Source organism: Haliotis cracherodii, unplaced genomic scaffold (genome assembly GCF_022045235.1).
Source record: "Haliotis cracherodii isolate W230 unplaced genomic scaffold, xgHalCrac1.p SCAF_1, whole genome shotgun sequence".
Classification (NCBI taxonomy): Eukaryota; Metazoa; Mollusca; class Gastropoda; order Lepetellida; family Haliotidae; genus Haliotis; species Haliotis cracherodii.
Genome location: NW_027266264.1, coordinates 39,765,501 through 39,792,061, shown reverse-complemented (window position 1 = coordinate 39,792,061; position 26,561 = coordinate 39,765,501). Strand labels below are relative to the sequence as shown.

The 26,561-nt window shown below is 38.3% G+C and overlaps 2 pseudogenes; one reads left to right on the top strand and one right to left on the bottom strand.

Annotated features, from left to right (window-relative positions):
• The first annotated feature begins 1,575 nt into the window (after nucleotides 1-1,575).
• On the top strand, nucleotides 1,576-6,445 carry LOC139455701 (uncharacterized; annotated as a pseudogene).
• Nucleotides 6,446-8,013: 1,568 nt separating this feature from the next.
• LOC139455691 (anaphase-promoting complex subunit 11-like) lies at nucleotides 8,014-26,512 on the bottom strand (annotated as a pseudogene).
• Nucleotides 26,513-26,561: the final 49 nt, after the last annotated feature.

Below are 26,561 nucleotides of genomic sequence, written 5' to 3'. Positions count from 1 at the left end.
AGTCCGGCTTTTTACAGAAGCAAGATATTCGATGACAACTTAGCCGCGTTGCATATGCAGAAGAGTAATATAAAATTCAACAGACCGGTGTACGTCGGTATGAGTATTCTCGACTTGTCAAAACACTTAATGTATGATTTTTATTACAACGAATTTAAGAAGCAATACGGCGATAGATGCGAGGTGTTATATACCAACACAGATTCTTAGTTGATGGAAATACAAACCGAGGATGTGTATAAAGATATGGCAGAAAAAATAGATATGTACGACACGAGCGATTACCCAAAAGATAATCCACTGCACAGCGTAGTAAATAAAAAGGTGTTAGGTAAGATGAAGGATGAATGTGCTGGGACTCCTATAGCAGAGTATGTAGGATTAAGACCTAGGATGTATTCTATAAAGAAGTTCGATAATGGGGAGATAAGAAAAGCTAAGGGTGTTAAGAAGTATGTGGTAAAAAAGCATATCAAACACGAACAGTATAAAGAATCATTATTCAATGGTAGAACGTTCAAACACGAGATGAACTCTTTAAGAAGTTACGATCATAGGATATATGGATTAAGAATGAACAAGACATCATTATCTCCTCGGTGCTGAAGATTCGGAAGTCATGGATTTCATTTTAATAGCATCGGATGGTTTCTTCCCTATTAATCTCGTCACTTCATTATTCAGCGCTGATACAACGGCTGATAATCGTGTCACCCATTCGGTTGATCTCAATCGCTCGCATTTCATTTCGATCCCATACTGATAGCCAAACAAACGTTCCGTTAATGTCCTGTTAAATCTTCTGATGATAGCTTGACTGCGGTGGGCCTCTCTTTCACCACGGATGATTTCGACATCGTGCTTTGTTAACAGTTTAGTTACCGATCCCATAAACTCGCGACCGGGATCTACTTGAAATAGCTTAGGCCATTTTAGCGGTCCACGTTTATATATGCGACTCAGTGCATTAGCTACTTCTGTTGAATCTTTCGAGGTTAATGGCTCTGCCTCTTTGTATCGACTTGCCACATCCACTACTGTTAAAGCGTATTTATACGTTTTGCGTTTTACCTTATCGTGGGGAAGAAACAAGAGGTCAGCCTGATGAACTTCATTCGTTGTAAAAATATCAAACTTCTTCCTCGGTTATGTAACGCGGTGCCGGTAAATATATTTGCAACAACGCTTGTTTCTTTAACCAATCCTTGGCTACATCTTTAGATATCTTAGCCGCGGTGGCTAATTTATTTATTGGTCCTATACCTTTCCAATATCCTCGTGGGCTATAGTAAATTTTATTCATTATTAATTAATATTGACGTTTCGTTTAATACAACTCATGACTATCGTTGAATCGCATAATCATTTTGGCATAAAAAATGCCATCTGTAGTAGCAGTATAGGTAATAAATCCGGCTCCAGTGGAAGTGGTAGAGAACCCAGAAGGATGCATCACTGATACTTACACACAGTCAGACGGATGCTACTCTGTTGTTTACACATGGTCAGATGATGCTTCCCTGATGCTAACATATGGTCAGCTGATGCTTACACACTGTCAGACGATGCTTACACATGGTCAAACGGATGCTACTCTGTTGCTTCCCTGATGCTTACACATGGTCAGCTGATGCTTACACACTGTCAGACGATGCTTACACATGGTTAGAAGGATACTACTCTGATGCTTACACACGGTCAGACGATGCTTACACATGGTCAGACGGATGCTACTCTGATGCTTACATATGGTCAGATGATGCTTCCCTGATGCTTACATATGGTCAGATGATGCTTCCCTGATGCTTACATATGGTCAGCTGATGCTTACACACTGTCAGACGATGCTTACACATGGTTAGAAGGATGCATCACTGATGCTTACAAACGGTCAGAAGGATGCTTCTCTGACGTTTACAGTCAGACGATGCTTACATCTTTCTTGAGACAAATGTTTTTAAAAAGTAATTTTGAATTACATTTCACTAATTTAACGCTTCAAACCATCCTATTCCACAATGCAAAGTTGTATTGTTTACTGTGATTGGCTGTTTATACATCACTTGGCCAATGAAATTAACCTTTACATATTTTGTCTTCGTACTAGTTTCAGTTTTCACTTGTTTTTTAGTTGATCACAACGTGTATGTATATCCTAGGAACAGAGGAAAAGATGAGTGATTATGAATTTGCTTCAGAAACCCAGCTGAAAGGAAAAAGATATCCAATTCATATCAAGGTGCAGCCAAGTATGACTCGAAATTCAGTCAAACATGGACAAAAAGTATGCTTGCATTATCGCTCATTCAGCCAGCAGCAGTCATTTCTGATGTACAGTTTGTAACCGAAGCGTAAGTTGCAAACATCAGGGATTGCAAGATGTTGAAATTCATGTTCAAAGAAAATCTCACAAAGATTTGGAAAACATCAAATCATCAATGTCTTCTCTTCTGTCTTCATTTGTCACTCAAGCTTCCAGAAGTGATAAGGTAAGAGTTCATTATTTTTGTTCTGATTTTGCATTTTGTCATCGTTCAAAATTATTTTATTTGAGAACACATGTGAACAACTTGTGTGTTTTTTAAAAATAATTATTGATATGGTTATGAATGATTATTCCTATTAATTATGATGTGATGTTTGCATTACAGAAAATATGCATGAACTGTTTGGTATGTTCTATGTAGAATAGTTTTGACTTTCTTTCCTGACACTTACATATCTACCTCTGTGTTCAAAGAAATCTAAAAGCTCTAATCATTTGTGGTGGTTGTTTTCAATTATTAATCTTCTTTAATCACTGTTCTAACATTTTGCTTTATGTCATAATCTGTGGTGGTGTGATACATTTTTAGTCAAAATTGTGTTATTGTAATAATGATTGACATGATGATATTCCATACACAGTTGATAAATGTTTATATTCTAAAAAGGATTTTTTTAACATTTTAAATGAAAAAAAATATTAGTTATATTTCTAATTTTAGTAATTGTTCTAAAGGATGTTAACATAAAGATATATTGAGTATAAAATTATCTTGATGATTTTATTAAATGATTATTTTTTCCCCCTATGACTTCAGGTTATCCGTGCTGAAGTTGAGATCGCCAATGTGATTGCCCAGCATAATCTTCCCTTGGCCACAGCTGAAATTAGAGTCCAGTTTTTGCAGATATTTTCCCAGATTCTCAGATTGCAAAACAGTTTGCAGAAGCAAAGACCAAAACAACCTGTATGGTAAATGGTGCTATTGCTCCATATTTTAGAGGTATGTCTGATACCTTAAGTATAAAAAGTTATATTCTCAATATCAATCCCATAATACTTTTTTCATAAATACTAAAGTATTTTCTCTAAACATATATAACTAGTAATACAGTACATGTAACAGAATTTTCTTTCAAATGTGATATAATGATAGACTGGTTTAATGTTTTTCATGTAGGCCTAATTCAGGATTGAAAAACAAGGTATTTTGTCCTTTTGTTGCAGGTACCCTGATTGAGATGATGAAGAACAAGCCCTGCTCTCTTGCTGTGGATGAATCTAACGACACTGAATTGGAGAAAATGAATCCCCTTACTGTAAGGATATATGATGTCAACACAAGCAAGGTTCAACTTCATCTTTTGGATATGTGCTGCACATCTGGGGAGAATTCAGCTGAAGCAGCTATAATATTTGATAAGATCAATGAGAAAATAGAACAATATGGAATTCCCTGGGATCACTGTGTTGCATTTGGTGAAGACAATATATCAGTCAACTTAGGATAGAAGTATAGTATAAAGTATAAAGTCAAGGGTGACTGGGGTTGTGGATGTCAATGTCATTTGGTCCACAATATAGCCTGCAGAGCATCAGAAGCCTTTCAAAGAGTGACTCACTTTGATGTGGAAGACTGTTGTGTGGACATTTATTATAGGTTGGAAAAATTGACTGAGAGAAAGACAATCCTTAGTGATTTCTGCAAGTTCTGTGACACAGATTACAAAACTATAGTTAAAATGTTAACACAAGATGGTTAAGTCTTGAGAGAGCTGTGGGGAGGAACTTGGAATTGTTTGAGGGAAGTAGGAGTTACTTCAAATCAGCTAATGAGCTCCAAGAAAGATTCAATCGGTTGAGGGGTCATTATGAAAATCCCATGACAGAAGTAAACTTATTGTTTTACCAGTCAGTGCTTCCTCTCTTCACTGGATTCAACAGATTTCTTCAGCGAAAAGATCCCTGCATATATGCAGTATATCCACAAATGCAATCCTTCTTCAAGAAACTTTTAGGAAAATTCATCAAGATTGATGTCATAAGAGAAAGCCCTCCTGTATTAGCTGATGTTGACTTCACCCCAAAAGACAATCAACTCCCTGATGAGCAAATATTCATTGGCTTGCTGACCAGAGAAAAGATCCAGTCATTGGAAGAAGAAGGGGACATCTCTCCAAGAGAAAGGCAGAAATTTGGCAGAAGGCAGAAGGAGTTCGCTTCTTTTATGAGATGGCAGGAACAGAAACAGAAACTGTCAAGAAACTACCATGCCTGGACAATGATGATATCTTACAGTATGCAAGATTTGTCAATTTTGAAGAGAGGGGAAAGGCATGCTTTGAAGATGAACTTTTCTTTATCAAGAGGTACCAACATCTACTGCCTTATCAAACTGCACAACATGCAAATAAAGTGCAAGAAGAATTCACAGAATATCAACTTCTTGATAAAAGTGATATACCCAATGACATATGGGATCAGTCACTGGTAAAAGATGATGATGGTGGATCATTCCACAGAATGGATATCATCTGGGGATATATGTCAAGTGTGAGACTTGCAGGTGGTAGCCCAAAGTTTGGTGCTTTGAGTGAGGTGGCGAAACTTGTGCTTGTTATTCCACATTCAAATGCAGGAGAGGAGATGGTGTTTAGCATGATCCGAAAGAACAAAACTGACTTCAGGAACCCATTATCAGTGAATGGAACATTGTCTTCTCTCATTACCATCAAGATGGCACAACCAGAGTCATCACCACTTTGCTACAAATGGGAACCACCAAAGGAAATCCTTGTTAAAGCAAAAAGTGCTACAAGACAATACAACACTCTTCACTCTAAGAAGTAAATAATCAAGTGTAGAAAAAGATAGAAATATTATTAGTTACATTTGATGCATAATATGTTTTTTGCAATTCATGACTGATGTGAAAATGAAAGGACAATTGTGTGAAGAGATGAGATAAAGGTGATTGTATTTTAATCCTATGAAGAATAATTCTAAGGTTGCTTTTATGTTGTGTGCTCAACATACTACCGTATTTTCTCGAGTATAGTGCGCACCCATGTATAATGCGCACATCCCTCTAGCGGGTTCAATATTTTGGAAAAAAAAAGAAATTTTAATATTATGCGCAGAAAAAATTTACACCGTACCCTTTCAGCGAAGTCCGGCAAACGAACAGGTGCTGAGAAACTTCGTCAGTACAAATTCGAAATTTGAGATAAAAAATCACCAGACATGTTTACTTACCATTTAAATAGTATTTATTGTTCTGCTAGGCATTGTTTTATATCTAGGGATTAAGATTACCTTGTGTATTTTCTCGTAAACTAAGCTGGAAACAGCAATCAGCTGTACACACGTTTTCTTGGAATCGACCGTTGATTCGGTCAAGACACACCCAATGATATAACTTTATAGGATTTTTAATGCAAGGATCGGCAACAATTGTATCTGAAACTATTTTATTTATCAGGAATAATATATTCCATTATTTTCTTAATTATATGCAGCCTTTACTAAACATATTTAAAATAATAATAACCCTAAGCGAAGCAGCTGATCGCTATTCCCGGGTATTATTTTTTACATGGAACATGTCTGACCAGTCACCGTCAAGGCTCACGCGCACGTGATCACGTGAGCGCGAGAATTTCATGTTGACATAGAATCGTCAAACAAAAACAAATATGACTTTTAACGAGTCATGTATGTCATTTATGATATATGTATCCATTCTCTGTCAACTAATGTTCGTTTCAAGGCGTCAATAGCGGTATTCTGACCGTGGTTGCTGTTAATAACGGTGAGTTGTGCGATCTTCCGATCGCTTCACACACGATTTCGCCAAAATTAATAAAAACAATATTATAAGGAATTTTGAATAAAATTAATGAAGTAAGTTACAAACATAAGTCCAGAAATACAAAGAACACTTTTTATAGACAGACAGTGTAATTACATGATTATTTTGCGTACTTCAGTATGGATTTATTGACATGGTATTTCCGGTGTTTCGTGCTCACGGTAATGTCTTTCCATGGGGGGAAAAAACATCCAAACTCATAATTCGTGTATAATGCGCACCCCCTTCTACACAGCTGTGTTTTTGGGGAAAAAAGTGCGCACTATACTCAAGAAAATATGGTATTATTAAAGTAGTCTATTTGTTAGTCTGGGTCATGAAATGAATAAACAGTTAAACACTTTGTGTTTTATGCAATAATGACATTAATTTGTATGTTTGTTAATAGTATTGACAACTTAAATGATGATATCTGGAAAACAATGTTTTTTAATTATTTAATTCTTTGTTTTAGTTTATTACAGAAAACAGAAATGCTGGCTTAACAATGAATCTAAGGTGTCTAAATCTAAAACTTAAAAACCCAATTTTTCCTGGGGGGTTTCGCCACCCTGGACCCCGGCTTAAACATCCATCAATTTCTACAAACATTTTAGGTTGACAGCTCTGCAGATGGATGCTTACACACAGTCAGCTAATGCTTACACATGCTCAGACGGATGCTTCACTGATGCTTACACACAGTCAGCTAATGCTTACACATGGTCAGACGGATGCTTCACTGATGCTTACACGCAGTCAGCTGATGCTAACACACAGTCAGCTGATGCTTACACACGGTCAGATGATGCTTCCCTGTTGCTTACACACGGTCAGCTGATGCTAACACACGGTCAGCTGATGCTTACGCATGGTCAGATGATGCTTCCCTGTTGCTTACACACGGTCAGATGTTGCTTACACACGGTCAGATGATGCTTACACATGGTCAGATGATGCTTCCCTGTTGCTTACACACGGTCAGCTGATGCTAACACACGGTCAGCTGATGCTTACACATGGTCAGATGATGCTTCCCTGTTGCTTACACACGGTCAGCTGATGCTAACACACGGTCAGATGATGCTTACGCATGGTCAGATGATGCTTCCCTGTTGCTTACACACGGTCAGATGTTGCTTACACACGGTCAGATGATGCTTACACATGGTCAGATGATGCTTCCCTGTTGCTTACACACGGTCAGCTGATGCTAACACACGGTCAGCTGATGCTTACACATGGTCAGATGATGCTTCACTGATGCTTACACACGGTCAGATGTTGCTTACACACGGTCAGATGATGCTTACACACGGTCAGATGATGCTTCCCTGTTGCTTACACACGGTCAGCTGATGCTAACACACGGTCAGCTGATGCTTACACATGGTCAGATGATGCTTACGCATGGTCAGATGGATGCGTCACTGATGTTTACAGTCAGATGATGGTTCACAGATGCTTACACATGGACAGATGGATGCTTCACTAATGCCTACACAATGCCTCACTGATTCTTACACACAGTCAGATGATGCCTCTCTGATGCTTACACATGATCAGACGGATGCGTCACTGATTATTACACGTGGTCAGATAGACGCTCCACTGATGCTCCTTATGTCATCCATCCAGCAGTTAGTTACACAAATCTTTCTTGGTAAGGAGATTATAAAATAACCAGTTACAACTATTAATCTATGTACAAGCAAAGTGGAAAAGACAACAATTTCCATCCCTTCAACACTTAATGTCACACTGGTGCTATACAACTCATCTTGATCCAACATACATCCATCATTCTGGAACCAGCATCATTATCACAACCTGTCTTTGGAGAACCTCCAGCAGAATGAGTATGTCTATGATGTGTGTGTAAGAGCTCAGCCAACTCCTAGCTGTGTGCATCACTCCTTGAACTTCCACTCCTGTCTACACATTGGACAGAGCTGGTGCACCTGTTGGGAATTGAGCCACTTGACTATACAATGGATGTGGAAGCAGTGAGAACATTGGCCCCACACTGAAACAGGAAACAAACAATAAATCAGTACAGCAGATCCCATGTTAACAGTGCTGGCTAGAGCTCTGAATATTCATATTGATAATAGGAGCTCTCAGCATGCTCACATCGACCATGAAACACCTGTGAGAACCTAGGTACTCTAGGTCTCATTTTTTGTAATGTCGGTCAAAATCTCTAGTCAGCATAATCACATAAATAAAAAAACCCGGAATACATGAGCAGTAATTTATATTTCATAGCAACACATGAAGAATTTTAATTGCACATTGTTTGTCCCTGAGATATGTATGTGATATTTGTGGCTGCATGTGAGCTGTGCCATGTTTGGTGTGAGCACCCACCAAGAGGGCAGTCATCTCCAGGGAGCTTGCAGTCAGGGCAGCAGCCATCAAAGGCCATCCTACATATGCCACAGTTTTCATCATTTGCCACCCAACGCCATGTTGCCACTGCAGTCCAGCTGAAAATATAACATAACTAGGATCATGCATTGATCAATGTGACAGGAAATATCTCTCTCCACATGTAAATAATCCATAATGAAAGTGCAAGATCAGTGTAAAACGTACTGAAAAAAAAGGTAGAAAAAAACCCCGTGGCCAATCTCATTTTGTAATAACAGATTTCCCAGACAATATATGCATAGATGCAGGTAGGTCACTTGAAGACACTTCCAAAATGTAAATAAGACAGCCACAAGGCTCTGTAGCTTATGAAGAAATAATGTGGACATATTCAGGATCGAATTGTTTTTAATACCTTAAAATACCTTTCCTGATACAACCCATTCCAAATCCCTCTTTCTGCGATCCCTTAATACAGGACCTAAACATGTCTCTCTGCCTGGGGGCACTCTCCACAATGTCACCAATCAGAGTTACCTCTCCTTAAACCCTCAATTTCGTCCATGGGTTCATGGGTATGCAATTTTTTTCTTATCCTGATACAGTGAGTGAGTGAGTGAGTTGGGTTTAACGCCGCTTTTAACAGTATTCCAGTTATATCACGGCGTGTCAGCTTAACGTGGGAGGAAAGCCCGAAGTGATGCATGTCTAAGACGTTTACCACTTTGGTGAAACCCACAAGCACGGGTATGGTGCTGACAAACCTAGAAACATAATCGGGGCGAACCGGGATTCGAACCCACAATCATAGGTTTCTGGCTTGTCCAAGGGACACAACTCTGCACAGCGAATTGCGGCGCTTTAGACGACTGGGCCACCCGTGCCCCCTTATCCTGATACAACCTATTGTGAAGGAACAATTGGAATGTAAGGCCATAGTGGAAGCCAGCGCTCCAATCTCGTGCAGGTTGAGTAAGAGGTGGATCCAATCCTGCATGTCCATATGCCGGCAAGCTGGTTGCCTTTAGCTATATAATGCCATGGTATTCTTGGAGACCTCCATCTTGTTGTAATGCACCAAAGGAAGAGTTAGCTGTTTCCTTTCGTCATATCTTCTTGTAGGCCTCATAACTTCAAGGTAAAGTCTCAAAGCCTGGACTGAGCAGAAAGATCATCCTTATCTTCCTTTCCTGAGACTGTAGACAGAAATGACATTGTGAACATGACAGTTCTCATGGCCCAATTGTTGATACTTGAGAACGAGGTCCCAAGAAGACGCACCTTCCCATGAGGCCCCATCAAACTGTGTAACATCTGATGCATGTACCTCGCCAATACATGCGTCTGGATTGCTGCTCCTATAGTGGCTCATAGGGGGTGGTGGTTAAATGTACAACCCTCCCAAGATCCCATGCAGGATGACTGAAGCAGTGCTTCTTTCCCTCAAGGAAAAAACTCTTAAGCATTGCTGTTTTCTCTGGAGCAGTGCTAATCTTCTTCACTCTAGATGCTCCCAGGACAGAGTTGATAGCTGCTGCATAAGTACCAACAGTACCTCCAAGACCCTGCAATCGTCTTGACGTAGGTGATTGATCAAATGGCATTTCCATAACTGAATATAACACATATTACTGCCAAGAATTCCAGACTATTGATGTGCAGTCTGACCACTGACCACATCCCCTAGGTTGACAACTTTGTAGAGACATGTCAACAAATAAGTGTTGAGGGGGAACAAACTCTAAAGAGATTCCGTCAAAGACAAAGGACTGGATTGTCCACCACCTCAGAGGTATGTCTTGAGATTGGACTCAAAGGGAACTATGACATTGGGCTGGTGTAAGTTGATGCATGGTTGCAGTGGGCTGAGTTGAAGGCAACCCCACCTTGTTGTGTCTTGTGCTCCATTAACTGCAGTTTCAGGGATGTCGAAAACGTGAAAGTTAATGACAGACAAACAAACGGACAACATGCAACATCACTTGACTTTCAGTCAGGTGAGCTAAAACTAGGGCTACACTGCTCTGTAACTTATCTGAACTTGCTCTGTAACTTATCTGAACTGTTCTAACTTACTTGGAACATCAGGTCATACTCATGATACAAGGGTGAACAATGAAATGCAATAATGGAAGTTTCTGCATGCAAACTGAATAACACATTAATACATTCACAACAATACATGAAGGTAAAGATCAATTTATGCCATATTACTATTCTGACTATATCATGAGCGCGTGTTTATTAATCACTAGCAAATAGCGATGATACCAGGTGTTTGCAAAAAGGTGAGCATATCTTGCCCCACTTGTGGCACCATCACAAATGCATGAATAGTGCATAACAACAACATATCTTGCTTACTGTTAATTGGACATGTATACAGCGGTTGTGAGTCGATGTGTTACACACTTGGAGCACCACACGAACAGATGCAAATTAAGAATCAACTGAACAAGATTTTTTTGTAAATGTCGTCATCAGTGTTTCTGTAGAGTTATAAATTTACTGGTTCACTGGATTGGCAGCATCTAAAAAGACTGGTACATACAATATTTTGGACCTGTACCTGTGCATGGCCCGTTTTACTGGTAAAATGCTGGTAAAGGGAGACACTGTATCATTGGTGTAAAATTAGTTTCTACTGCTTACCTTTTAACAGAAAGGAGGCTGTGCGAGGTCTAGGCTGCTGAAAACAATGTTCTAACCAGTTGCGAAGCCGACCCTACACAGCTGCCATGTGATCGAACGAAACTGATGACATCATTGAATCTTCATATTACTGCTTGTCACATGTAATTTCATCTGAAGATATCATGGGGAGTCTGGTCTGAGACCGGTGGGCCCTTAGACCTAGTTATGCAGGATAAGTATACAAATGTAAAAAATATTTAGATTTTACAAAATTTTGTAACTTATCCTGCATTACCGTATCTTGCCGTCTATAAAGCAACCCCACGTATAAGGCGACATCCTTCCCCCCCGCAAGAAATTGATGCTAATCTATATACCCCGTCCATAAAGTGAATCAGATTGAAGCATGTCACCAGCGCATACACAATCCCTACATCTGCAATAAAAATGTGTCAGTCTTCTGAAGAAAAAATCACATTGTATCCCTTCAGTGAATTCACGGAAAGGAACAGATCAGGGTTTGACAAATGTCTTATCTAAACACTAGCCCACTGGGCCAGTAAGAAATAAAAACTACTGGCCTAGATATTAAGTTACAAGTCCAACAGAAATTCAGAAATTTAAGAGAGCAAACACTTGTCAATATAGTTAAAGTCATTTTATTCATGACTTTACTGACTTTGTTTCATGCACTTCTAACCATGGAAATTTGAGCTTCCATGACTGTTGGAAAGTCCTTCCCCTCTTTCTTGCACTTTGTGTTGGTTCACAGGGCTTTTCAATTTGCAGCAGTGGCTTTAAAAAATTCCATGAAGCGTATCCGGACATGAAGGCCATTACAGAATACCGGTATGTGATGCGTAGAAAGTAGCATTAATTTGATTGGTCACATTAATCACTTCCTGTTTGCTTCGATGGAATTTATTGGTTATTAACAACTAGTCTCTCACTTTCCTATGTAGAGGTGTCATCATAACGGACATAAATAGCCAGTTTACAGATATTTTATACATATATTTGAAATAAATTATTACCCATAAGCATAGCACTTTGGTACAGCTGATCGCTATTGCCGGATATTTTTATGGTCCAATTTGACCTATCACCGTCGATGCTCCCGCACTCGCGATAGTGAAAATTTATGTTGACAATTTATGTTGACATATAATAGTCAAACTACAACAAATATGACTTTTCAGCGAGTCAGTGTATGGCATTTATTATGATATATAAATCCATTCTCAATCCACTGAAGTTCGTTATCCACTGTACTTCAGTATGGATTTGTTGACATTGTATTTCCGATGTTACGTGCTCACAGTAATATCTTTGTGTTGGGGGAAAAAAACATCAAAACTCTTCTACCCTGTGTATAAGCCCCCTAATTCTAGGTACGAAAAACTTGCCTCATACACAGCGATATATGGTACACCTTATTGCATCTGTATCAGACACTACGGTGGTGGGCATACCTTCAGATGTAGTTCTCAATTTAGATAAACCCTGATGACACAAGGTCGAGGAAATTGTATAGCGCAACATCTGCGCAGATCAGTACTACTCGCTCAATCATGTCCATAAAAAGCAAAACTAGAGTTTGACATGTCTGAGGACGTCAAGATGAAAAACAGTAGAAGAAATCAGTGTGCGCTTAAGTCTAGAAATTGAATTACAGAGCCAAGCCTTATGGCTGTACCTATCAAAGCTTGACAGGCAGAGAATGGAGCAAAAGTTACATTTCAACTCTGATGTACAAACTTGAGAACAATACAGACACCGTGGATAAAGATTTTTAGCAGACATTTTACAACAGCAAATAATACAAAATGCAAGCATAATATAAACACAAAAAGGTAAATGTTGTATTGAAAAAATAACTTGCAAAGACTGAGAAATAAACATGACAAACCAAAGTTTAAATAAAAAAAATAATTTTATTATAACAAATAACACTTATTTTAACAGGCGTAAACCACTCGCTAAGCCAATTTGCAGCTAAAGGTTATTATTTTAACTACCAAGCCAGTAACTGAAAAAACCTGACTGCCTCGAGAAACGAGACACATTATCAAATTCAAGATGGTGAATTAGAACAACAAAAATGTAAAGGAGAAAGACAAAGTCTCTTAATGTACAATTTATATATTCTTTTACACAAATACAAGCATAATGACAATATAGAAACATATACTCCCTCCATCACAGATGAAATTTAGGTGGGAGCAGAGCACAACCACAGAACTAAAGCCACAAGTTTGAGACCAATTATTAACACGTCTGTCTGGTGACAAGCAGTAACATGAAGATTCGGTGACATCACCACTTCCGCACAGCTTCATTTCAGTAAATAAATGCATTAAGGAGTAATGCAGGATAAGTTAAAAAATATACCCAACAGACTAGACTTCAGAGGAGTAATAGTATATCCTTAGGACAGACGGGAGTTACAACAAATATCTAAAATGTATGCACATTTCTTTGTCTGCCATTTCTTTGTCTGTATTGAGATTACTGACGAAGGTCTGCTCTTTCCGCAGATACAATACTGTTGGGGTTTTTTGACATTAGTCCTGATGTGTAAGGAGTTAATGATAGGCAGTAAGAAAATCAGCGAAAATTTTTATTTTTGCTAAACTTCAAATGGCCATGAAGTCATTATTTTGGTAATTTGATTTATTTTAGCGATACTGTTGTTGCAGATTTCCAAGAGCTTTCCATATATCTATAACACATTGTATGGTTTCCAAAAAGGGTCACATGACCAGCCCCTAATGCATTGGAACTAGTCCTGAAGTCCTTGCCAAACTGCCCAACAGTTAAGGTATCACAACGACTAGCAGAAATATGCCAATTTTAAGGGTTTTGCTATATCATGATATGTTATCATTATAAGGACTAGTTGACTAAACTGTAAGTTTCTACTGCTAGCATTATGGTCGGACATTATGTTTGAACACAGATTTGTATGAGCAGGGGATACAAAAAAACTATCTATAGATACCAAAGTGAATGATAACTAATGAGTAAATACTCAGTGGCTCAACAAAAACCTCTGGAGTCCTGTTTATTGTTTCATAAGAGATGTCATGTTTACCAAGGACTGACAGGCAAAGGAAAACACCCAATGCCATAAGCTCACTTCAACCTTTTTCCGGTGAGCAAGTTAAAGGTCAGGGGCTTTGATGTAAGATAGGAGGAATTCAAACAGTACTTACCCTGTTCAGATCACCCAAATTATATGAGATCATTGAGGTGTGGCATATGAAAAAAAGGACACATATAGATAAGCTAAATAGAAAGCAGTCAAGTTCATTTGAGGAGTAGCAAGCAATTGAGTTAATATGTCAGTGAGTTTAATGCTTATTTATAATGCTTTAATCTATTTATTATTTATATTTCAACACAATTACTCAGATCCAGCTAGTTTACATCTTCCTGAGGCAAGAGAGTTAACTGACTTTAAAAGTCTAGTTTCCACCCTTGCCGAACTAGGCTGGAATTCCTGGGCTTGATCATAGCGCCACCAGTGGCTGTTACGAGTTATGTCCCCTCTATGCCTCTCCTATGGACCAATCAGATTCCACCTCTCCTATCACTTGCATTTGCTTCAAACAAAATTGCGCCACCCAGTCAAGATGATCTGATGAACAATCAAGATCTATATTGTGATAAAACGGGTCTTGCATCAAATCCAGTGAGCACCTTGATTAAAAACTTGAAAAGATTTGGAAAATATCTGTTGATGACTTGGCGGTGCAGATGCTGTGCAAATCCTGCAATCGACTTAACTCTGCTTGACAGTTTACTAAACCGGATTTCAATTTTGGTGAGCGATTTTGATTGGACTATGCATAGACTCGTTTAGCCCAGTCAAAATGTAAGTCCATAATACCAGCCTAGTTCGGCAAAGGTGGAAACTGGACGTTTATAGTCATTTAACTCTCTTGCGTCAGGAAGATGGTTAGTTTACAGCTCATCTTGGACCAGCAACTAGTATTGCCCCTGAGAAAACAAATTGTCCCTTTTGATTTTATTTACATTTACATCTATCTATCTATCTATCTATCTATCTATCTATCTATCTATCTATCTATCTATATTTGGTGATATTATGAAACCCTGAGTATTTCAGTCAATGAAAACAATATAGCATGCGTATGTCTCAGTAACCAGTACAGACAATTCTCAACGAATGTATACTTTGACATAAATATCATTTCATCATTGTGATATGTTCTCTTGGTGCACCTTTAGAATACAGTACCACATCTTCTCGTGAGGACGGTCTCTGTCATAGGTCACATGTCTCAAAGACAAGCAACAAGTTTTTGTGAGAATCCGTCGGACGCGAACTCGCGACCTTTGGATTGTTAGCCCGACAGTTAACCGACTCAGCTACGTCCACACTTTGAAACAAAGTGCAAATTTACCAAGTCATGCTAACGACGTTACGGAAGTGAACGAAAAGGGTCGAATAGGTGACGGACACTTGCATAGGTTACGGGTAGGCATGGTGTCTCGTGACTTTAGTCTACGGACACTTACAAATTATCCCGATGCCATTTAGCACACTCATCCCATTCCGTAATCTACAAGATACCGTGTATCGAGGAATGATCCGATATGGTGCGAACTGAAAACCGCTACAGGCGTCAGACGTCGAACTCGTGAGTACGCATGAATGACATGGTATTTAATCATTCGCCAGGTGGATTTTGTGACAGAAAAGTGTTGTAGGGAACACTGTAAGGATGATGTGGATAATAGTAAGGAACCAGGGAGGCATGTGCATGAGTGACGACACAACGGTGAGTTCGCTTTTGAATCAGTACTGAAAAAATGTAGCCAGTGAAAGTGGCTTGTGTGAATGTTCCAGGACAGTTTCCAGTTGCCAAAGTATTCGACACAAAACCATTTCATCCTTTTTACTCGACGTTTTTGTGTGAAGAATATTAGGAGCCGCTATAGAATAGATAATAGCCACTAAACGGGTAGATTTACCTAACCCTAATGATCGTAAAGGGATGATTGACCGTAAAGGTGATCCAAAGGGCTAAGGACAGAGTTAGGGTAATCTAATAGCCACTAAACGGGTACCTAACCCTAAAGATCGTAAAGGGGCGATTGATCGTAAAGGGGATCCAAGGGCTAAAGGATAGAGTTCGGGGTAACCTACCCTAACACTAGTGATATTAAGGATGTGTCCAGCGCCAATATAATATCCCTAATAAACTGCATTCTTGGACATAATAATGAAAATTAATGAACTGAAAAAATATTATATGTATATTAGTTCCCATTTATAACCATTTTAGCCACTTGAATTACGAGAAAAACTAAATAAAAAATATATAAAAAAAGTAGTATAGATAATGGGGGTTCTGGCTCACTTCCACTGGAGCCGGATTCATATACCTATACTGCTACTACAGGTAGCATTTTTTATGTGTAAATGACTATGCGATTCAACGATAGTCATGATTTGTATTAAACGAAACATCAATATTAATTAATAATGAATAAAATTTACTATAGCCCACGAGGATATTGGAAAGGTGTAGGAGCAAATAAAAAATTAGCCACTGCGGCTAAGGTATCTAAAGATGTGGCCAAGGATTGGTTAAAGAAACAAGAGTTGTGACAAATATATTTACCGGCACCGCAGTATATACGGAGGAAGAAGTTTGATATTTCTACGACGAATGAAGTTCATCAGGCTGACCTCTTGTTTCTTCCCCACGATAAGGTAAAACGCAAAACGTATAAATACGCTTTAACAGTAGTGGATGTGGCTAGTCGATACAAAGAGGCTGAGCCATTAACATCGAAAGAATCAACAGAAGTAGCTAATGCACTGAGCCGCATATATAAACGCGGACCGCTAAAATGGCCTAAGCTATTTCAAGTAGATCCCGGTCGCGAGTTTATAGGATCGATAACTAAACTGTTAACAAAGCACGATGTCAAAATCGTCCGTGGTGAAAGAGAGGCCCACCGCAGTCAAGCTATCGTTGAAAGATTTAACAGGACATTAGCAGAACGTTTGTTTGGCTATCAGTATGGGATCGAAATGAAATCTGAGCGATTGAGATCAACCGAATGGGTGACACGATTATCAGCTGTTGTATCAGCGCTGAATAATGAAGTAATAAGATTAATAGGGAAGAAACCATCCGATGCTATTAAAATGAAATCCGTGACTTCCGAATCTTCAGCACCGAGGAGAGGCAAAGAACGAAAACTTCCGGATAGAGTAAGGGTAAGATATTTATACCAGCCCGGTGAACTCGAAGGAGGCCTACGTCGCGCAACCGATCCCATATGGTCCCTTAAGACGTATAACATTAGTCGATTGGTTATGAAAGAAGGAGAGCCTATTCTTTATTATCTTCAAGATGGACCGGGTAGGGCATTTGTACGAGAAGAGTTGTTCATAGTTCCCGACGGTACGGTATTACCACCATAACCATAAGCATAGGTAGTTACACCATCATTATCAATCCATCTCTTTGTATCTAAGGGGGATAATGATGTCTTGTTCATTCTTAATCCATATATCCTATGATCGTAACTTCTTAAAGAGTTCATCTCGTGTTTGAACGTTCTACCGTTGAATAATGATTCTTTATACTGTTCGTGTTTGATATGCTTTTTACAACATACTTCTTAACACCCTTGGCTTTTCTTATCTCTCCATTATCGGACTTTTTTATAGAATACATCTTAGGTCTTAATCCTACATACTCCGCTATAGGGGTCCCAGCACATTCATCCTTCATCTTACCTAACACCTTTTTATTTACTACGCTGTGCAGTGGATTATCTTTTGGGTAATCGCTCGTGTCGTACATATCTATTTTTTCTGCCATATCTTTATACACATCCTTGGTTTGTATTTCCATCAACAAAGAATCTGTGTCGGTATATAACACCTAGCATCTATCGCCGTATTGCTTCTTAAGTTCGTTGTAATTAAAGTCATACATTAAGTGTTTTGACAAGTCGAGAATACTCATACCGACGTACACCGGTCTGTTGAATTTTATATTACTTTTCTGCATATGCAACGCGGCTAAGTCGTTATCGAATATCTTGCTTCTGTTAAAAGCCGGACTGGCTATAAGTTTCCTGAGTCTTTCTTCCTCATTAGATCTGACTAATTTAACATCAACACGCTTCCTTAGATTCTCCATAGTTTTACCAAATACCGAGTTATTCATGAGCTTATACAGATTCTTTTCGAAATCGCTGGTAGCTATCTTTCTTAAATCTGTGTTCAGCCTTATATAGGGCTCCATCCAAGGGCTTTGATCAAACTTTAGAACTCTGTGTATTTTCTTAAGTTTCATACCTAACGATAGATATAACTGGAGATTTCTGTAGTGAACTATATATTTTGTCTTATCCATCAAATTTGGTACGAGTTTTTCTACGTTAGCTAACCTACTATTACCCATCAAGGAGCGTTGATATTCCGACATCCAGTCTTTATTAACCATTAATCTTTCGGGAGCTAGCGGATAACTGTTATGATCTTTATGTAACGAACTCGGATATTCTAGGTCAACTTCTAGTATGTACCCTTTATTCTCATCATTATTATCGATATCATCGAACCACTCAAAACCACCCGTGGGTAAAGGTTGACTCATAGCCCATCCGTACAAATTGTTAGCGTTGAGATATAATATATGCATGTCGGGTTTACTCGGATCGTATCCTTCCACTAATTTATTATTAGCCTTGGAATACCTTTTCGCTGCCATCGATATACCCCCTCTTAATCCTTTCTCAATAAACAAGTGCATATCGTAATCTGTGAGTAATTTTAGTTCTACGCCGGTCTTCTTCAACAATGCATCCCACGATTGTCCGGGACTGGAATAGTACCATGCCGGGTCCAAGCCGTATTGTTTTAAACACGTCTTTCTAAATATCTCGAATATATCGGCGAGTAACAGTACATCGGTTTTTAAGTACAGATCGTGATAATCGCCAATTGCAGGGCTGTTGTACGTATTCGCTAAGAACTATTTAACCACCAAATCATGAGTAAGCCAACCGAGACTCCACCCACTACAAGCGCTGTTTTTTCATCGATATGTTGTTGATTTTTAGCCGCAATATGTGGTGACACTTGCGCATCAGTAGATGGTTGCGCGATAGTTGGTGTTTGTGGTTTGACTATTCCCTTTTCACCCGTGATCGTTTGCGTTATTAATTCGACGTTCATATCTGAATTTATACCTGGTTTTTGTTGATCGGTAGCGATAACAATTTTATTATTATAGCCTATCACTTGACCGATCTTAAGTTCCATATTACTCGGAGACATGTATAGTCCCGGCGCATAAACAAAGCGTACTGTAATGCATCTTGAAAACGCTTTATAGACGATGGTATGTCAACTGGTGAATTAATGGGGTCCTCCACGTTTGCGACAAACTGTTTTTGCGCATGGAACGCCGTCCCAGTACCGATAATGGACGTTCGTGTTTGCGATTGCGCACCGAGAATTGCCCATACATAAGTTCTTATCGATTCATTAACTCTTTCAAATCCTGGGTTAGTAAAATTATTTTCCGTTTTATCATTAAGAAATTCATTTCAAGCGTCTGTTGTATCGTTTGGATGCATAAACTTTGTTATAATATAAGGAATGCCACTCTCAAAGTTCATACGATCTGCTCTAAACTGTTTATCCGAGAGAGCAAAGCTTGACGGGATCACACCCTCTTTAATTAAATAATCGCTTTTATCTTTAATAGTTCTTTGTCCAGAGTACGGAATACCTAGACCATGGCTAGGTCCTTTAATGCGCCAATCTTTACTCGTAGAAACATTAAATTCATTACAAATACGTTCGAAGGCCCTCTTATCATAAATATTATTGGCGTGATTCCATGCTGGATCCAGCGGTAATGGAGCATTAATTTCTTTAAGTATACGTCTAATCTGATAGTACACGTGAAATAATATAACAGACTTATACAGTTTAAATCCTGGGGCATTAACAGATACGCCACATCCCGTTGTGGCACACCATACGGCAAAGTTTAACTGATTCTGCCAAAATTGCATCGGATTGTGAAACCAATCGTTCACCATTTTATCGTTAGTTGCCGTGAAACTGTATTTTTCAAAGATATCGTGGAATTTAACTAAAAATTCAGCACCAGAGGCAGTTACTATAATCGATTGATTAGTAATGTATCTCGATTTCATATTTAAGTTATGATATAGTATCATTGTATATTTAATATGTATGTTACACTCCCGGGAATAACAAATGGCCAGTCTATTGAACTGCTTCAAACTATCGATAACTCGGATGGACAACTCGAAGTCGCTCTATGCGATGTAACGTATTACCAACGGTGGACCAATATAAGTGCTGCGAGAGGAAATAATGAGATATTAATAATAGATGACCAAGGTAGAATTAATAGAATTACTACTATACCTGATGGGTATTACAGCATAAGCTCACTCAATGATGAATATTTTAAGTCTGATGAGGAATTTTATAAGCCTTATGGAATTAGTATCACACAAAATGAGGCCACTGGGGCAGTGAAAATCATCAATGGAAACACAGATATACTTATTGGTGAGAACTTATCATACACACTTGGATTTAATCATGCAACACCATTACCACGCGGCTCAACATTGATTGCAAGTATTAAGGAAGTACCTGATTTAGTTCCCTATAAAGATTTGTTCATTCATCTTGATCAAATAAGCACGACGGATAATATTCAATTAGAAAGTCCTTCAACTCTGCTCAGAAGTGTTCCAGTGAAAGATGAAAAATATAATAGTGGTAGAACGGAATCTTTCTCGTTATTACAATATAAAAAATTGAAGCGTGGTATTATTTCAGACCTCAAAATTTCTGTATTAGATGTAAATCACCAACCTGTACATATAGGATACTTAAGTGTAACACTCCATATTATAAATAATGGTTGATTCCATATTTAAGTTATGATATAGTATCATTGTATATTTAATATGTATGTTACACTCCTGGGAATAACAAATAGTCAGTCTATTCAACTGCTTCGTACTATCGATAACTCGGATGGACAACTCGAAGTCGCTCTATGCGATGTAACGTATTACCCACGGTGGACCAATATAAATGCTACGAGAGGTTATAATAATGAGACAGAAATAAATGGTCAAAAATACATTATACCTGATGGGTATTACAGCGTATGCTCACTCAATGATGAATTTTTTAAGCCTAATGGAATTAGTCTAACACAAAATGAGTCAAATGGGTTACTGATTTTAAACTCTGGAAAAAAAGATGTAAAGCTTTACAGGAACTTAGCATACACACTTGGATGGAGAGGAGAAATAACAGTAATCAAGACATCAGATCAGGGACTCAATTTACCCGATTTAGTTCCCTATAAAGAGCTGTGCATCCATCTTGATGAAATAAGCACGACGGATAATATTCAACAAGAAAGTCCTTCAACTCTACTCAGAAGTGTTCCAGTGAAAGATGAAAAATACAATAGCGGTAGAACGGAATCTTTTTCAACATTACAATATAAAAAATTAAAGCGGGGTATTATTTCATGCCTTAAAATTTCTGTATTAGATGTAAAACACCAACCTGTACATATAGGATACTTAAGTGTAACACTCCATATTATAAATAATGGTTGATGCATCAGGCCCTGGAACGATAAGACAATGTAATACAATTGCGCTTTCCGATCTCGGAGACACAGAAGGATTCGGTAAACCCGGTACCAATGGTAAGTTATACGCTTTACACTTACACGATAATGTATACAAGCGGAAAGAAGTTACATTCGCGGGTAATCTAGAAGATTTAAGCGATGTCGACGTTAGTAGACTCCTTAAAACCACTCCGTACAATATTATTTACAACAGTGAGAATAAATGGACTATGGTCGAGGCAAACATCAAGTGGCTACTGAATATCTTCATTACCCCACCTTATGCGATGATGGGTAAGGGACATAATTTAACTAAGATAATAAATAGTGGCATCGTACTCGCGGCCTATATCCCGTCAAAACGAAAAAGTGTGTTAGTCACTCCCCTGCCAGAAAAACCAGGTCATATGTAATATAGTCGTCCGGCAATCCAAAATGTTAGTTTAAATTTGGTTACAGAATTTGATAATATTAAAACTTGAGTGCAATGCCTAATATTTCTACGCTTATTATTGAAGTCTTGTTCGGAGATGCACCGGTAGATGCCTTCGAAATATTACCAGGTCTATCGATTAAATGGCTCAAGAAACACGAGCGTCAACGTTGCAGTATTATTCATGTCGGTGCATCACCCGTTACAACCCTCGAGGGGGTTCAAATTATTAAAAGTGGTAGTATTTCTCTTTCTAAGATATTCTTGCCGTATAATATACATTTGATAAGGTTGATGTATACTCTCAAAACATTTAAGCAAGACCAATTAAAGACTATTATATATTCGTAATATACACTATGAGTTTATATCTAGCGCTCGATGAAAAGATGGAAACTGTTGATGGATTTCGATTACATCAAATAAGCGACATAAAACATCGAATAGAAAAGGATAGGGAGTTGAGACTTGGATTGTATAAAAAGTATCGCAGAGCCGTGAATGCTCTGGACGGAGTTGACACCGCGCTTGTAGCAGCTGGCATGGGACTCGGTGTAGCCGGTGTCGGTTTACTATCAACTATAATCGCCGCGCCTATCGTGCTCGGCATGGAAATAACCGCCGGAGTCTTGGGACTGGCAGGAATAGCGATAAAATTCATTTCTCGTAGGTTGCAAAAGAAAGCATTAAAACACGATAGTATTCGGACACTCGCTGAAGCAAAGTTGAACAGCATTGAGGATCATATTTCGACAGCAGTGACCGATTGTAAGATATCCGAGGATGAGTTTCGTTTAGTGCTGTCGGAACTCACCAAATACAATGAAATGAAGCAGGAGATTCGATCAAATTCTCGTAAGACCAGTGGTATTAGCGAAGACGATAAAAAAAAGTTCATAGAACAGGGGAGGCAACAAGCGCGTCAATTATTCCGTGCCAAAACCAAAGAACTGGTTGGAGATTAAAAATAAATTGCTTACTATCGTGTGATTACATTTAGACAAATGCTTACATAAATATATAATAATGGAAAAAACTATTAAATGGAGAGAATTACCACAAGGGTTTTATTATATCAGTGATGTCAAACCAACCAAATACTGTAATCAATTGTTTCTTATCAATTTACAAAAAGAGTGTAGTTATATAGTCTGGTCTCCTAGTAAAATGAACGAAGAACTTAATAAAAATGTTGGATATCGCTTTATCGATAAAAATAATGAAGAATATTTTTATTACCATTTAGGCTCATCTAAAGCAATGATTGGCCCCAGGTATTGGTGAGCTAGAGTCAATCTAGTTTAATATCATGACTATCGCTGAATCGCATAGTCATTTACACATAAAAAATGCTACCTGTAGTAGCAGTATAGGTATATGAATCCTGCTCCAGTGGAAGTGAGCCAGAACCCCCATTACCTATACTACTAAAAATAAAAGTGCTTTCGTAAACTAGCGCTTGCTATAAAATGCGCCGTCGCAGGATATATTTAGTAAATAAACATTCAAAATTCTCCACACTGCTTGGCGTATTCAATGACATTTCACGTAGAGATGATAGATCACTGGAAGGAGCTTATGCACACTCGATGACCCCTGGCGGGCTGACGTCACAGGGCATTGTGACTGACAACAAAATACTACAAATTACGTCATAGGGTATTGTCACGAGTTTGAAATGTTTGTGGTACTGTATTCTAAAGGTAGGCCGCTCTCTCCAATGGGAACCCTCCAATGATATGAATTATTGGACATCTAGATTAAAGGGGCACTGATCTAACGCAATTCCCCGGACTGGTTGTTGCCTTTGTTATTGTTTTTTCCCCCGTGAGTACCCGGAAGATACGCAACGCAACTGAGCGTGACCAGAGACTGGGCTACCGTCTGCAAGGCCAGCTAAATAAACTTGGAGGCTGGAGGCAATATTTGTTTTACGCATTTTTAAACACTGATTGGTTAACCGTGATCTATAAAGATTTCGACAAAGGGCGCATGTTAATTAATTTCTTCAGCCTAAAGAAACAGACAAAAAGAACGGCGGAGCTCATCGTATGTCGTCATTTGGAAATACCCCAGATGGTTATAGTTTAATAATAAAAAAAAGTATCCATGCAGTGAAAGCATTTTCGGATTTCGGACTGCGTCGATAATACGATTACTACTCACTTGTTGTCATCCACGTTTGCTGGTATAACCCTACACCTATGTATTTGTGTCATTCACTTGATGCTCAGTTAATGAATTTATTACAGGTACAATTAGTGGTAGCACCGCTTAGATTACCTGACAAAGGTTCCCATTTGGCATTTATTGTGTCTGGGGTAATTATTCAATCTAAATCCAGGTTTGAAGTGAGGTGAAATGTGTGTTATGTAATATGCACGTGGCAGCCCAGCAAGAGGTGAATGATCAGTTGATTTACTTTTTTTGTAAATCAACGGATCGTTCCTAGTCATCAAAGGATTAACAGAAAATACGTTGATTGATTAATCACTGTTATCTTGCACATTGGATATGTCAAAAGTGAGTGTTTACATGTCTAGGTTTACTAAAACAAAGGGAATACACTCATATCATGGCGTGAAGTGTCGATGTAAAAACAACATACTTTGTTCAAAGGGTTAACTAATAATACGTTGATTGTTTGCTCATTGTTATCTATCACTCAATGGATTGTTTAGGAACCGTGGACGTTATGAAATAGTTGTCACGTGTTTTTTTCGCCGACCCTTGAGACTTGACACCTATGTGAAACACCTGAAACAATATAAGTGATCAGTTGAGAAACGAACAGGGGATATAATATCCCGAAACGATATATATCTTAACAAATATTTGATTGTTACAGAGACACGTGACATCGAATAAGTTTCTTTGTACAGCTGCAGACGAGTGGGATATTGTTCCTTTGTGTGGACATTCACGGATACATTCCTCGAACAAGGAAGCTGCCTAAAATTTATACACATAAATTTGGTAGGTTGTAATTATGGTATTTGCATTTTGTTTTCCTTCATTCGCTGTAGCATTGAACCGATTCGTTCTTGTTCCTCTACTTCTTGGTTGGGAAATTCTTCAGATTGACTAATATTGATTAAGACGATCAAAAGGGCCTAAAATCATCACAACAGATTATTATGTAGGATTAGACGCCAAACAACATAGAAATGTACTTTTCAACGTAACATTTTCAGTCTCTTGGTGATGACATTAAACATCAAAATGTTTGGAATTCGTTATCATAATAATACAGATGGAAATGTTTTTCAGTCACTTTGTAAAATAACTGAATATTTAGGCGTTTAATAAATTTGAAAATGTTACACATTTTGACAGTAAAAAAATATACACACTATTAAAAAAAGCAATGCTCAGGTGAAATATTTACTTTGTGTTGCAAGTCAAAATAGTGTACACGAAAATCGCAAAATTACCAAGCAAGTAACTTATCAAAACTTCGTCACCATTACCGATGCTACCTACATTTCAATATTATCTCGAAAACTGTATTACATTTTGTTGATCAATGTGACCATACGACCTTATTACTACCCATAAAAGTGACTAATGCGCTTACGAATGGCGCAGCAGAGGTCGCGAACTAGTCTAGATTTCTGCTATACATCCGGGTACTCACTGGGAAAAAACAATAACAAAGGCAACAACCAGTCCCGGGGAATTGCGTTAGATCAGTGCCCCTTTAAAGATAAGGGCGCCGACTTGACACATTCCGATGCATCTTTACAAGTAATGTAGAAAAGTAGCAAACTAAGAAAACTAGTACTTTCATCGATGGCTAGGCAGTGCATATTTTTTTTAGATTTGGTAACAATAAAACAGTTGAACTAAGCAAAAGAGGAGAGTAATTAGCCTATTGTCATTCAATTCTTAAACTGTTGTTGAGGTAAGTGAAAGACACGGCCCAGGATACTAATTATCATTCAACTGCAATGTAGCAAATGTGTCTACGAATTCATCCCCGGTTTTTCTACGAATTCACTGTAAAATGTGTCTACGAATTCAATGCATCCGTCTCACGACCAGACATTACCAGGGTTCATCGGTAATGAATGTGGACATTTGTATTTTAATCAATGATTTTCTACAAGTTGACTGTGATTTCTATAGTTTTTAATAGTCCAAATATCTACGACTTGTATAAAAGTGTGTTACCAACATGCTTGATTATCACAGACTTAAAAGTTTACCTACTTTTAATCTTCACCTTCATCTTATGGCGCTCGCTTTGCAGAAGAACGGATGGGGGGCTTCCAATTTTATAGTTTTACACCGAAATATATT